The sequence below is a fragment of the Entelurus aequoreus genome, linkage group LG07 (assembly GCF_033978785.1).
Source record: "Entelurus aequoreus isolate RoL-2023_Sb linkage group LG07, RoL_Eaeq_v1.1, whole genome shotgun sequence".
NCBI classification, from domain to species: Eukaryota; Metazoa; Chordata; class Actinopteri; order Syngnathiformes; family Syngnathidae; genus Entelurus; species Entelurus aequoreus.
The window spans coordinates 78990247-79003047 of NC_084737.1; positions in this window are offsets into that span (position 1 = coordinate 78990247).

Sequence of the window (12801 nt, forward strand, 5' to 3'; positions counted from 1 at the left end):
CACGATTCTCGATTCAAAAACGACTTTTTCCCGATTCAAAACGATTCTTTATTCATTCAATACATAGGATTTCAGCAGGATCTACCCCAGTCTGCTGACATGCAAGCAGAGTAGTAGATTTTTGTAAAAAGCTTTTATAATTGTAAAGGACAATGTTTTATCAACTGATTGCAATAATGTAAATTTGTTATAACTATTAAATGAACCAAAAATATGACTTATTTTATCTTTTATCTATATTTTATCACAGTGTGTTGTCAAGCTTATGAGATGTGATGCAAGTGTAAGCCACTGTGACACTATTGTTCTTTTTCTTTTTATAAATGTCTAATGATAATGTCAATGAGGAATTTTTAATCACTGCTATGTTGAAATTGTAACTAATATTGATACTATGGTTGATACTATTCATTTTTGTTTCACTACTTTTGGTTTGTTCTGTGTCGTGTTTGTGTCTCCTCTCAATTGCTCTGTTTATTGCAGTTCTGAGTGTTGCTGGGTCGGGTTTGGTTTTGGAATTTAATTGCATTGTTATGGTATTGCTGTGTATTGTTTTGTTGGAGTGATTAATTAAAAAAAAATAATAATACTTTTTTTTAAATAATAAAAAAACATTTAAATTAAAAATGAGAATCGATTCTGAATCGCACAACGTGAGAATCGCGATTCGAATTCGAATCGATTTTTTCCGAGACCCCTAATTGCAAGCCTTTTATTACTTTAATATTGCTGATTATGGCATACAGCTTAAGAAAACTCAAAAATCCTATCAAAAAATTAGAATATTTCCTCAGACCAAGTAAAAAAAAAAGATTTATAACAGCAAAACAAAATCAAACATATGAAAATGTCAATAATGCACTCAGTACTTGGTTGGGAATCCTTTTGCATGGATTACTGCATCAATGCGGCGTGGCATGGAGGCAATCAGCCTGTGGCATTGCTGAGGTGTTATGGATGCAGAGGATGCTTCAGCCTTTAGCTCATTTGCATTATTGGGTCTGGTGTCTTTCAGCTTCTTCTTCACAATACCCCACAAATTCTCTATGGGGTTCAGGTCAGGGGAGTGGGCAGGCCAATCGAGGACAGTAATGCCATGGTCAGTACACCAGTTACTGGTGGTTTTGGCACTGCTGGATCATGCTGGAAAATGAAATCATCATCTCCATAGAGCTTTTCAACAGATGGAAGCATGTAGTGTTCTAAAATCACTAGAAGCGTCTGACTTGAACTATGGAAAAGAAGCACTGGACAGTTGCAGAGTGGTCCAGGGTCCTGTTTTCAGATGAAAGCAAGTTTTGTATTTCATTTGGAAGTCAAGGCGCTAGAGTCTGGAGGAAGGCTGGAGAGGAGCAAAATCCAAGTTGCTTGAAATCCAGTGGGGAGTTCCCACAGTCAGCAATGGTTTGGGGAGCCATGTCAGCTGCTGGTGTTGGTCCACTGTGTTTCATCAAGTCCAGAGTCAATGAAGCTGTGTACCAAGAGATTTTAGAGCACTAATATTCAATTTTTTTATAAATGCGGTCCTCTCCAAGGTTTCTCATAGTCATTCACATCGACATCCCACTGGGGTGACTTTTCCTTGACCTTATGTGGGCTCTGTACCGAGGATGTCGTTGTGGCTTGTGCAGCCCTTTGAGACACTTGTGATTTAGGTCTATATAAATAAACATTGATTGATTGATTGATTGAAAGATCCCGAGCCCGGGATTGAACTCAGGACTACTCAGGACCTTCGTATTGTGAGGCACATGCACTGGCACATGCACTAACCCCTGTTCCACCGTGCTGCCTTGCTTTAAATTATTATTGTCAAATACACACACAAATGTTTGTATTATGTTGAAACTCAATGTATAAATCACTGAATTGAGAACAGGAGGTTGGATTAAATAACTTATCTACTGACTTCTTCCCACTCCCTTTCAGGCAAAACTGGACCATCACGTTTACATACTGTACATTACCTTTTGCATTATATTAATTTATATTATTACGTGTTGTCTACTTTGTACTTTTTTTATGTCATTGCCTGAAATAAATGAATAAATGAAAAAAAAGAAAGAAAACAATTTTCAAGTTTAAAGTTAAAGTACCAATGATTGTCACACACACACACTAGGTGTGGCGAAATTATCCTCTGCATTTGACCCATCACCCTTGATCACCCCCTGGGAGGTGAGGGGAGCAGTGGGCAGCAAAAGTGGCTGCGGCCGGGAATCATTTTTGGTGATTTAACCCCCAATTCCATACCTTGATGCTGGGTGCCAAGCAGGGAGGTAATGGGTCCCATTTTTATAGTCTTTGGTATGACTCGGCTGGGGTTTGAACTCACGACCTACCGATCTCAGGGCAGACACTCTAACCATGAGGCCACTGCGCAGGTTATTATCAATTACCGTATGTGCTGATTTTATAGGCCTACATATCCTATAAGTAAACATTCCAGGCGGTATTAAAAATGGCGGGTCCGATCTCAGGGCGGACACTCTAACCCAGACCTGGGCAAATTAAGGCCCGGGGGCCACATGCGGCCCGTTAAGCTTTTCAATCCGGCCCGCCGGACATTCCCAAAAAATTATTTTAGATCTTTAAGATGGAAACTGTAGCTGCTATTATGATCTGCAGTGATGTTTTCACTGCAGATTTTTACAACAAAGTTCTAAAGCTTAGTGAAATATCAGATATATCAGATTGTAGGTGGGGTTTTTTACCCTTTGCGCTCATATTTCGCTGTTTGTTGCATTTTTGTTGCATTGTTTCGCTTGATTGTAAAATATGTGATATGTTGTCAATATTCAGTGTTTTATCCTTTATAGTTCATATTGTAAATCCCACATTCTTTAATTTCATGTACATTCTGGGTGTCTCATTTAGTAAAAAAAAAATTTAAATTCCATTCTGTTTTTTAAGGCGGTCTGTCATAACGTTTTTAGCATTCAATCAGACATTATTGTGAGGTTTTGTATTAGTGTTCCTAAAAATAGATATACCGGCCCCCAGGCACATTTTTTCCTCTAAATGTGGCCCCCCGAGGCAAAATAATTGCCCAGGCCTGCTCTAACCACGAGGCCACTGAGTGGTGTTTGTCATGATTATTATTACTACTATTATTCTCTCAATTTTATGTTGTAATTATTTTTTAAAATATATTATTTATATTTTATTTTGACATATATTTTAAAATGTGTTTAACTATTTTTTTAGATGGTGTTAATGAGTTATTCTGCAGTATGGACGCCTCAAAGGTGGCATTTTCCTCAACCCTCAGTGCCATGCTATCTTTTGTTATTGTCAATAGTGCTGTGTATACGTGCGTGCATGTGTGTTTTATCCTATTATTTTTTTGGTGTTAAGCACTTTGTGTTGCCACTTGCCTGTGCTTGAAAGTGCTATACAAATAAAGTGTGATTGATGAATTAATATATGTACTTTTTGATTTCATTAACTAGTACCTCTAAAGCAGGGGTATCAAACTTATTTTCTTTGAGGGCCACATTGCAATAATTGACGCTTGCAACAGTGAATATACAATACAGGCCAAAAGTTTGGACACACCTTCTCATTTCAATGCGTTTTCTATATTTTCATGACTAGTTACATTGTAGATTGTCACTGAAGGCATCAATACGATGACACCTGTGGAGTAAAAATCATTTCAGGTGACTACCTCTTGAAGCTCATCGAGAGAATGCCAAGAGTGTGCAGAAAAAGTAATCAGAGCAAAGGGTGGCTATTTTGAAGAAAGTAGAATATGAGACATGTTTTCAGTTATTTCACCCTTTTTTGTTAAGTACATAACTCCACATGTGTTCATTCATAGTTTTGATGCCTTTAGTGACAATCTACAATGTGAATAGTCATAAAAATAAAAAAAACGCTATGAATGAGGTGTGTCCAAACTTTTGGCCTGTACTGTATATAAATATAAACATATAATCACCTCATGATATTATTACACAATTGCGCATGCAATTGCAACTTGAAATCATAGGTCAAGTTGACAAGCAGATGTTTAGGGATTCTTGATAACAAGAAAATGTTTGGAATATCTTATTGTTAAATAACATTCAAGTTAGAAAATATGCAATGGCATCCAGTACAGGTTTTCTGTCAACATTGAAAAACAAATACTTTGTTTTTGTATTGTATTTATTCTACTTGTGTTGCTTATTGCTGTGGTACTCAAACTTTTTTTTTAACCAAATACCACCTCAGAAAACACTTGGCTGGCCAAGTACCACCATAATGACCAACATTAAAATACAGTAGTGTAGTAGGCCGAAATATTCATTAAAACAAGGCAGAGGTTTTATTTCAATGTATATAATATTTTGGCCACTGTAACATTACACACAGTTTGACACGCATTTATTGTCCTATATCCAAACAGAGTGGTCCTGTGTTTGAATATAGGAAAATAAAACACTGTATTTCAATAATGTGATTATTTGTCGGACCACTAGATCAGGGATCGGCAACCCAAAACGTCGAAAGAGCCATATTGGACCAAAAATACAAAAAACAAATCTGTCTCGAGCCGCAAAAAGTTATTATTACACAATTGTTACTGTTACGTCACAGCCCACACTATGGTGAGTTCAAGAACTGCCGAAATTAGTAGGACAAAACCAGTGACGTGCAGTCAGGGGAGGCAGGGCCTCACGTGCCATCATGGAAAGAAAAAAAATGTAAAAAGAAAAAAAAAAAATTAAATTGTTATATGTATCCAGTGATTATACTATAAAGTTATTTTCCATTTAACTTCACCAGTTTTAGATTATTTTTATTCAAAATCGCTGAATTTTCACATTTGCCGTTGAAATACTGAGAAGAGACTTGCGGTGAGTCACCAGCCAGTTGAGCCTCGCCATGGATTGCGCAATGACTCGGCTAACTGCTGGCCTGCTGTGCAGTGAGACCGTATTGCTGTATGAATTATATTATACATTTCCATAGTTTAGTTAGCTGAGGTATATAATGTACAGTGTATTTTGTCAACAACTGTATGTGTGTAACATATTTCTTGTGCTGAGCAATCATAAAACGGCTGCGAAGACGCACTGGGTGAGGCTCGCAGTAATCCCGCCTCCTGGTGGTAGAGGGCGGTAGTGATCCCAGATATCATTCTTGCGACTACTCGGCTGCAGAAGAAGTGACAACAAGCAGCAACAGTTAGCAGCGATCGTTTATTTTTTCCTCTCGCCTGAACTTTTAACATGGAGGATTACATATCTAAAATAAAACAGTTTTCTAAACTGGACTTTCAATCGAAGCAGGAGATAATAATTAAAAGAAGATCTCCGTCGACACAGGGAGACTTTTAAAACTGAAGAAAGATAAGGAAGACTTCTATAAACAAGTTATCGATGCTTTTGTTCAAAAGGAGCGGCGCATGGACTTCATTTATAAGTAAAGGTAAGACCATAATAACGTTTTTTTTGTGTGCTACAGTTTTTATGTGTAAAGTTAAAGTTAAGTTAAAGTACCAATGATTGTCACACACACACTAGGTGTGGTGAAATTTGTCCTCTGCATTTGACCCATCCCCTTGCTCACCCCCTGGGAGGTGAGGGGAGCAGTGGGCAGCAGCGGCGCCGCGCCCGGGAATCATTTTTGGTGATTTAAGCCCCAATTTCAACTCTTGATGCTGAGTGCCAAGCAGGGAAGAATGCTGGTATGAGCTTTTAAACATAACCCGTTAACTGCTGCCAATCAAATGGTGAATAAGATACTCTTTAGGGTTCATATGTTTGTAAATCTGACTGTGATGAAGTCAGTGCCTCACCAGTCATGAACCTCACCGCACGTCACTGGACAAAACTATGTTCACCAAATACTCTGCATGAGTGAAGCATACACACAAGCATGAACTGCTGAAGCCTGCTCAGATGAGAGGCCAAACATGTTCTAAGACAAACAGGGTGGATGTAAATCTTACAACAATTCCCGATTCAATTCAGAGTCGATTCTCGAATCAACACAATCCTCCATTCAAACTGATTCTCGCAATGCATTTAAAACAGGTTAGAAAAGTTCCACTTGGCTGCTGACATTCGACATATAGTAAGCACGGCGATGGCATAAAAAGTTGTTTTTTTTAAATGGATTCTTAAAAGAAAATTCTCGCATTAAAATTTATTTAGAATTGGAATTGATTGATTGACTGATTGAATCAATAAGAATTCAGCCCCCTTACTGAACAGTCTAGTTGCAATGAATCGAATACCCTGAAAATGTGTCATTTTTAAGACAAAGAGTGTCCGGCTTATTGTGGGGGTTACGTTCTGTATCCTCCAAGGTAGACAAAGTATGGATGCTGGGTTTTTTTAAATGATTTTTACGAATATTATATGATTTTAACACCTTTACAAGCCCTTCACACAGCGCTCAACTTGCCCCATTGCATCTTAATAACTATCCTGCTGGGGTATGTCTTCACCTTAAAGCAGGGGTGTCAAACGTAAGGCCCGTGGGCCGGATCAGGCCCGTGAACAGGTTTTATCCGGCCCGCGGGATGAGTTTACTAAGTATAAAAATGAGCCGAAATTTTTGAATGAAAGAAACTGCTGTTTTAATTGTGTCCACTAGATGTCACAATAGCAATTATTTGTGTCTTTCTAGATTATGCTACATATGTAAAAAAATAAAAAATATATACCACACGATGTAAGCAAACTACATAAATAACATCCTGTAATTATATTTTTATATTATTTTATTAATAATAATAGATTTTATTTGTAAAAAGCACTTTACATTGAGTAAACAACCTCAAAGTGCTACAGTGTATTAAAAAAATAAAATAAAATAAATAAATAAATTAGAAAAAATAAAAAGATAATAAAAAATAAATAAAAACTAGAACAGCCAAATAGCTAAAACTAGTATGCATATATCTAAAAAAAAAAAAAAAAAGGCTTTTTTAAAAAGAAGGGTTTTTAAGCCTTTTTTAAAAGCATCCGCAGTCTGTGGTGCCCTCAGGTGGTCAGGGAGAGCGTTCCACAGACTGGGAGCAGCGGAGCAGAAAGCCCGGTCTCCCATTGTTCACTGAAGTTGTCTTTATTTTGAAGTTATCGTGCCGTGATTTTACCGGTCCGGCCCACTTGGGAGTAGATTTTTCTCCATGTGGCCCCCCATCTAAAATGAGTTTGACACCCCTGCCTTAAAGGGATAAATACAAACCCCAAAACCAGTGAAGTTGGCACGTTGTGTAAATCATAAATAAAAACAGAATACAATGATTTGCAAATCCTTTTCAACCTATATTCAATTGAATAGACTGCAAAGACAAGATACTTAACGTTCGAACTGGAAAACTTTGTTATTTTTTGCAAATATTAGCTCATTCGGAATTTGATGCCTGCAACATGTTTCAAAAAAGCTGGCACAAGTGGCTAAAAATACTGATAAAGTTGAGGAATGCTCATCAAACACTTATTTGGAACATCCCACAGATGAAGAGGCTAATTGGGAACAGGTGGGTGCCATGACTGGGTATAAAAGCAGCTTCCATGAAATGCTCAGTCATTCACAAACAAGGATGGGGCGAGGGTCACCACTTTGTCAACAAATGCGTGAGCAAATTGTCGAACAGTTTAAGAACAACATTTCTCAACCAGCTATTGCAAGGAATTTAGGGATTTCACCATCTACGGTCCGTAATATCATCAAAAGGTTCAGAGAATCTGGAGAAATTACTGCACGTAAGCAATGATATTACGGACCTTCGATCCCTCAGGCGGTACTGCATCAAAAAGCGACATCAGTGTGTAAAGGATATCACCACATGGGCTCAGGAATACTTAAAAAAAACACTGTCAGTAACTACAGTTCGTCCCTACATCTGTAAGCGCAAGTTAAAACTCTATTATGCAAAGCGAATGCAATTTATCAACAACACCCAGAAACGCTGCTGGCTTCGCTGTGCCTGAGCTTATCTAAAATGGACTGATGTAAAGTGGAAAAGTGTTCTCTGGTCTGACGAGTCTACATTTCAAATTGTTTTTGGAAACTGTGGACGTCGTGTCCTCCGGACCAAAGAGGAAAAGAACCATCCGGATTGTTATAGATGCAAAGTTGAAAAGCCAGCATCTGTGATGGTACGGGGGTGTATTAGTGCCCAAGGCATGGGTAACTTACACATCTGTGAAGGCGCCATTAATGCTGAAAGGTACATACAGGTTTTGGAGCAATGTATGTTGCCATCCAAGCAACGTCTTTTTCATGGACGCCCCTGCTTATTTCTGCAAGACAATGCCAAGCCACATGTTACAACAGCGTGGCTATATAGTAAAATATTGCGGGTACTAGACTGGCCTGCTTGTAGCCGGACCTGTCTCCCATTTAGTTGAACAACTTAAGCTGTACATCAAGCAAGAATTGGAAAGAATTCCACCTGAAAGTTAAAAGGAAAGGCCAGGTAACACGGTGGTAAAATTGCCCCTGTGCCAACGTTTTAGCAATGTGTTGCTGCCAATAAATTCCAAGTTAATGATTTGCAAAAAACTATTAAGTTTCTCAGTTCGAACATTAAAGGCCTACTGAAAGCCACTACTACCGACCACGCAGTCTGATAGTTTATATATCAATGATGAAATCTTAACATTGCAACACATGCCAATACGGCCGGGTTAACTTATAAAGTGACATTTTAAATTTCCCGCTAAACTTCCGGTTGAAAACGTCCATGTATGATGACGTATGCGCGTGACGTCAATGGTTGAAACGGAAGTATTCGGACACATTGTATCCAATACAAAAAGCTCTGTTTTCATCACAAAATTCCACAGTATTCTGGACATCTGTGTTGGTGAATCTTTTGCAATTTGTTTAATGAACAATGAAGACTGCAAAGAAGAAAGCTGTAGGTGGGATCGGTGTATTAGCGGCTGGCTGCAGCAACACAATCAGGAGGACTTTGATTTGGATAGCAGACGCGCTATCCGACGCTAGCCGCCGACCGCATCGATGATCGGGTGAGGTGCTTCGTCGCTCAGTCGATCGCTGGAACGCAGGTGAGCACGGGTGTTGATGAGCAGATGAGGGCTGGCTGGCGTAGGTGGATAGCTAATGTTTTTAGCATAGCTCTGTGAGGTCCCGTAGCTAAGTTAGCTTCAATGGCGTCGTTAGCAACAGCCTTGTTAAGCTTCGCCAGGCTGGAAAGCATTAACCGTGTAGTTACATGTCCATGGTTTAATAGTATTGTTGATCTTCTGTCTATCCTTCCAGTCAGGGGTTTATTTCTTTTGTTTCTATCTGCAGTTAAGCCCGATGCTATCACGTTAGCTCCGTAGCTAAAGTGCTTCGCCGATGTATTGTCGTGGGGATAAAAGTCACTGTGAATGTCCATTTCGCGTTCTCGACTCTCATTTTCAAGAGGATATAGTATCCGAGGTGGTTTAAAATACAAATCTGTGATCCACAATAGAAAAAGGAGAGAGTGTGGAATCCAATGAACCCTTGTACTTAAGTTACAGTCAGAGCGAAAAAAGATACGTCCTGCACGTATCTCTCTAGTCCTTCACTCTCACGTTCCTCATCCACGAATCTTTCATCCTCGCTCAAATTAATGCGGTAATCGTCGCTTTCTCGGTCCGAAACGCTCTCGCTGCTGGTATAAACAATGGGGAAATGTGAGGAGCCTTTCAACCTGTGACGTCACGCTACTTCCGGTATAGGCAAGGCTTTTTTATCAGCGACCAAAACTTTATCGTCGATGTTCTCTACTAAATCCTTTCAGCAAAAATATGGCAATATCGCGAAATGATCAAGTATGACACATAGAATGGATCTGCTATCCCCGTTTAAATAAAAAAAAATTCATTTCAGTAGGCCTTTAAATATCTTGTCTTTGCAGTCTATTCAATTGAATATAAGTTGAAAAGGATTTGAAATTCATTGTATTCTGTTTTTATTTATGAATTACACAACGTGCCATGATCGACTTTGTAGTTGTGTCGTCGGATTTGCGGCCTCATGTTTTGGACACTCGGGTGAAGAGAGGGGCGGAGCTTTCTACCGATCACCACCTGGTGGTGAGTTGGCTGCGATGGTGGGGGAGGATGCCGGACAGACCTGGCAGGCCCAAACGCATTGTGAGGGTTTGCTGGGAACGTCTGGCAGAGTCTCCTGTCAGAGAGAGTTTCAATTCCCACCTCTGGAAGAACTTTGAACATGTCACGAGGGAGGTGCTGGACATTGAGTCCGAGTGGACCATGTTCCGCGCCTCTATTGTCGAGGCGGCTGATTGCAGCTGTGGCTGCAAGGTAGTTGGTGCCTGTCGTGGCGGTAATCCTAGAACCTGTTGGTGGACACCGGCGGTGAGGGATGCCGTCAAGCGGAAGAAGGAGTCCTATCGGGTTCTTTTGGCTCATAGGACTCCTGACGCAGCGGACAGGTACCGACAGGCCAAGCGGTGTGCGGCTTCGGCGGTCGTGGAGGCAAAAACTCGGACATGGGAGGAGTTCGGGGAAGCCATGGAAAACGACTTCCGGACGGCTTCGAAGCGATTCTGGACCACCATCCGCCGCCTCAGGAAGGGGAAGCAGTGCACTGTCAACACCGTGTATGGTGAGGATGGTGTTCTGCTGACCTCGACTGCGGATGTTGTGGATCGGTGGAGGGAATACTTCGAAGACCTCAATCCCACCAACACGTCTTCCTATGAGGAAGCAGTGCCTGGGGAATCTGTGGTGGGCTCTCCTATTTCTGGGGCTGAGGTTGCTGAGGTGGTTAAAAAGCTCCTCGGTGGCAAGGCCCCGGGGGTGGATGAGATCCGCCCGGAGTTCCTTAAGGCTCTGGATGCTGTGGGGCTGTCTTGGTTGACAAGACTCTGCAGCATCGCGTGGACATCGGGGGCGGTACCTCTGGATTGGCAGACCAGGGTGGTGGTTCCTCTCTTTAAGAAGGGGAACCGGAGGGTGTGTTCTAACTATCGTGGGATCACACTCCTCAGCCTTCCCGGTAAGGTCTATTCAGGTGTGCTGGAGAGGAGATTACGCCGGATAGTCGAACCTCGGATTCAGGAGGAACAGTGTGGTTTTCGTCCTGGTCGTGGAACTGTGGACCAGCTCTATACTCTCGGCAGGGTCCTTGAGGGTGCATGGGAGTTTGCCCAACCAGTCTACATGTGTTTTGTGGACTTGGAGAAGGCATTCGACCGTGTCCCTCGGGAAGTCCTGTGGGGAGTGCTCAGAGAGTATGGGGTATCGGACTGTCTGATTGTGGCGGTCCGCTCCCTGTATGATCAGTGCCAGAGTTTGGTCCGCATTGCCGGCAGTAAGTCGGAAACGTTTCCAGTGAGAGTTGGACTCCGCCAAGGCTGCCCTTTGTCACGCATTCTGTTCATAACTTTTATGGACAGAATTTCTAGGCGCAGTCAAGGCGTTGAGGGGATCTGGTTTGGTGGCTGCAGGATTAGGTCTCTGCTTTTTGCAGATGATGTGGTCCTGATGGCTTCATCTGGCCAGGATCTTCAGCTCTCGCTGGATCGGTTCACAGCTGAGTGTGAAGCGACTGGGATGAGAATTAGCACCTCCAAGTCCGAATCCATGTTTCTCGCCCGGAAAAGGGTGGAGTGCCATCTCCGGGTTGGGGAGGAGACCCTGCCCCAAGTGGAGGAGTTCAAGTACCTCGGAGTCTTGTTCACGAGTGAGGGAAGAGTGGATCGTGAGATCTACAGGCGGATCGGTGCGGCGTCTTCAGTAATGCGGACGCTGTATCGATTCGTTGTGGTGAAGAAGGAGCTGAGCCGGAAGGCAAAGCTCTCAATTTACCGGTCGATCTACGTTCCCATCCTCACCTATGGTCATGAGCTTTGGGTTATGACCGAAAGGACAAGATCACGGGTACAAGCGGCCGAAATGAGTTTCCTCCGCCGGGTGGCGGGGCTCTCCCTTAGAGATAGGGTGAGAAGCTCTGCCATCCGGGGGGAGCTCAAAGTAAAGCCGCTGCTCCTCCACATGGAGAGGAGCCAGATGAGGTGGTTCGGGCATCTGGTCAGGATGCCACCCGAACGCCTCCCTAGGGAGGTGTTTAGGGCACGTCCGACCGGTAGGAGGCCACGGGGAAGACCCAGGACACGTTGGGAAGACTATGTCTCCCGGCTGGCCTGGGAACGCCTCGGGATCCCCCGGGAGGAGCTGGACGAAGTGGCTGGGGAGAGGGAAGTCTGGGCTTCCCTGCTTAAGCTGCTGCTTCGCGACCCGACCTCGGATAAGCGGAAGAAGATGGATGGACAACGTGCCAACTCCACTGGTTTTGGGTTTTGTACTTTGGAACCTGCAACATTCTTTCAGACTAGAAGTGTCATATGCAAGTCTGTGAGCATTAAGAGCTGAAGCCTGCTTAGATGAGAGGTGAAATGTCTTCTAAACAGTCCAGACGTCACAGTGGAAAAAATGACGGCGTAAAAATGTTTTCAATTGTCACCATGTTGTCCACTGCAGAGGACATTGCAGAAAAATCATTTTTGTGTCACAGATATGTTCGTGGGTGTCAAGTGAATACTTGGTACCTCCTACTGTAGCTGAGCATGGTGAGCAAAATAATGAAAGCTTCTTTAAAAAAAAATTAATAAATGTTAACGTACCACTGATAGTCACACACTAGGTGTGGTAAAATGACCCTCTGCATTTGACCCATCCCCTTGTTCCACCCCCTGGGAGGTGAGGGGAGCAATGAGCAGCAGCGGTGGCCACGCTCGGGAATCATTTTGGTGATGTCACCCCCAATTCGGTATAGCTCGGTTGGTAGAGTGGCCGTGCCAGCAACTTGAGGGTTCCAGGTTCAATCCCCGAA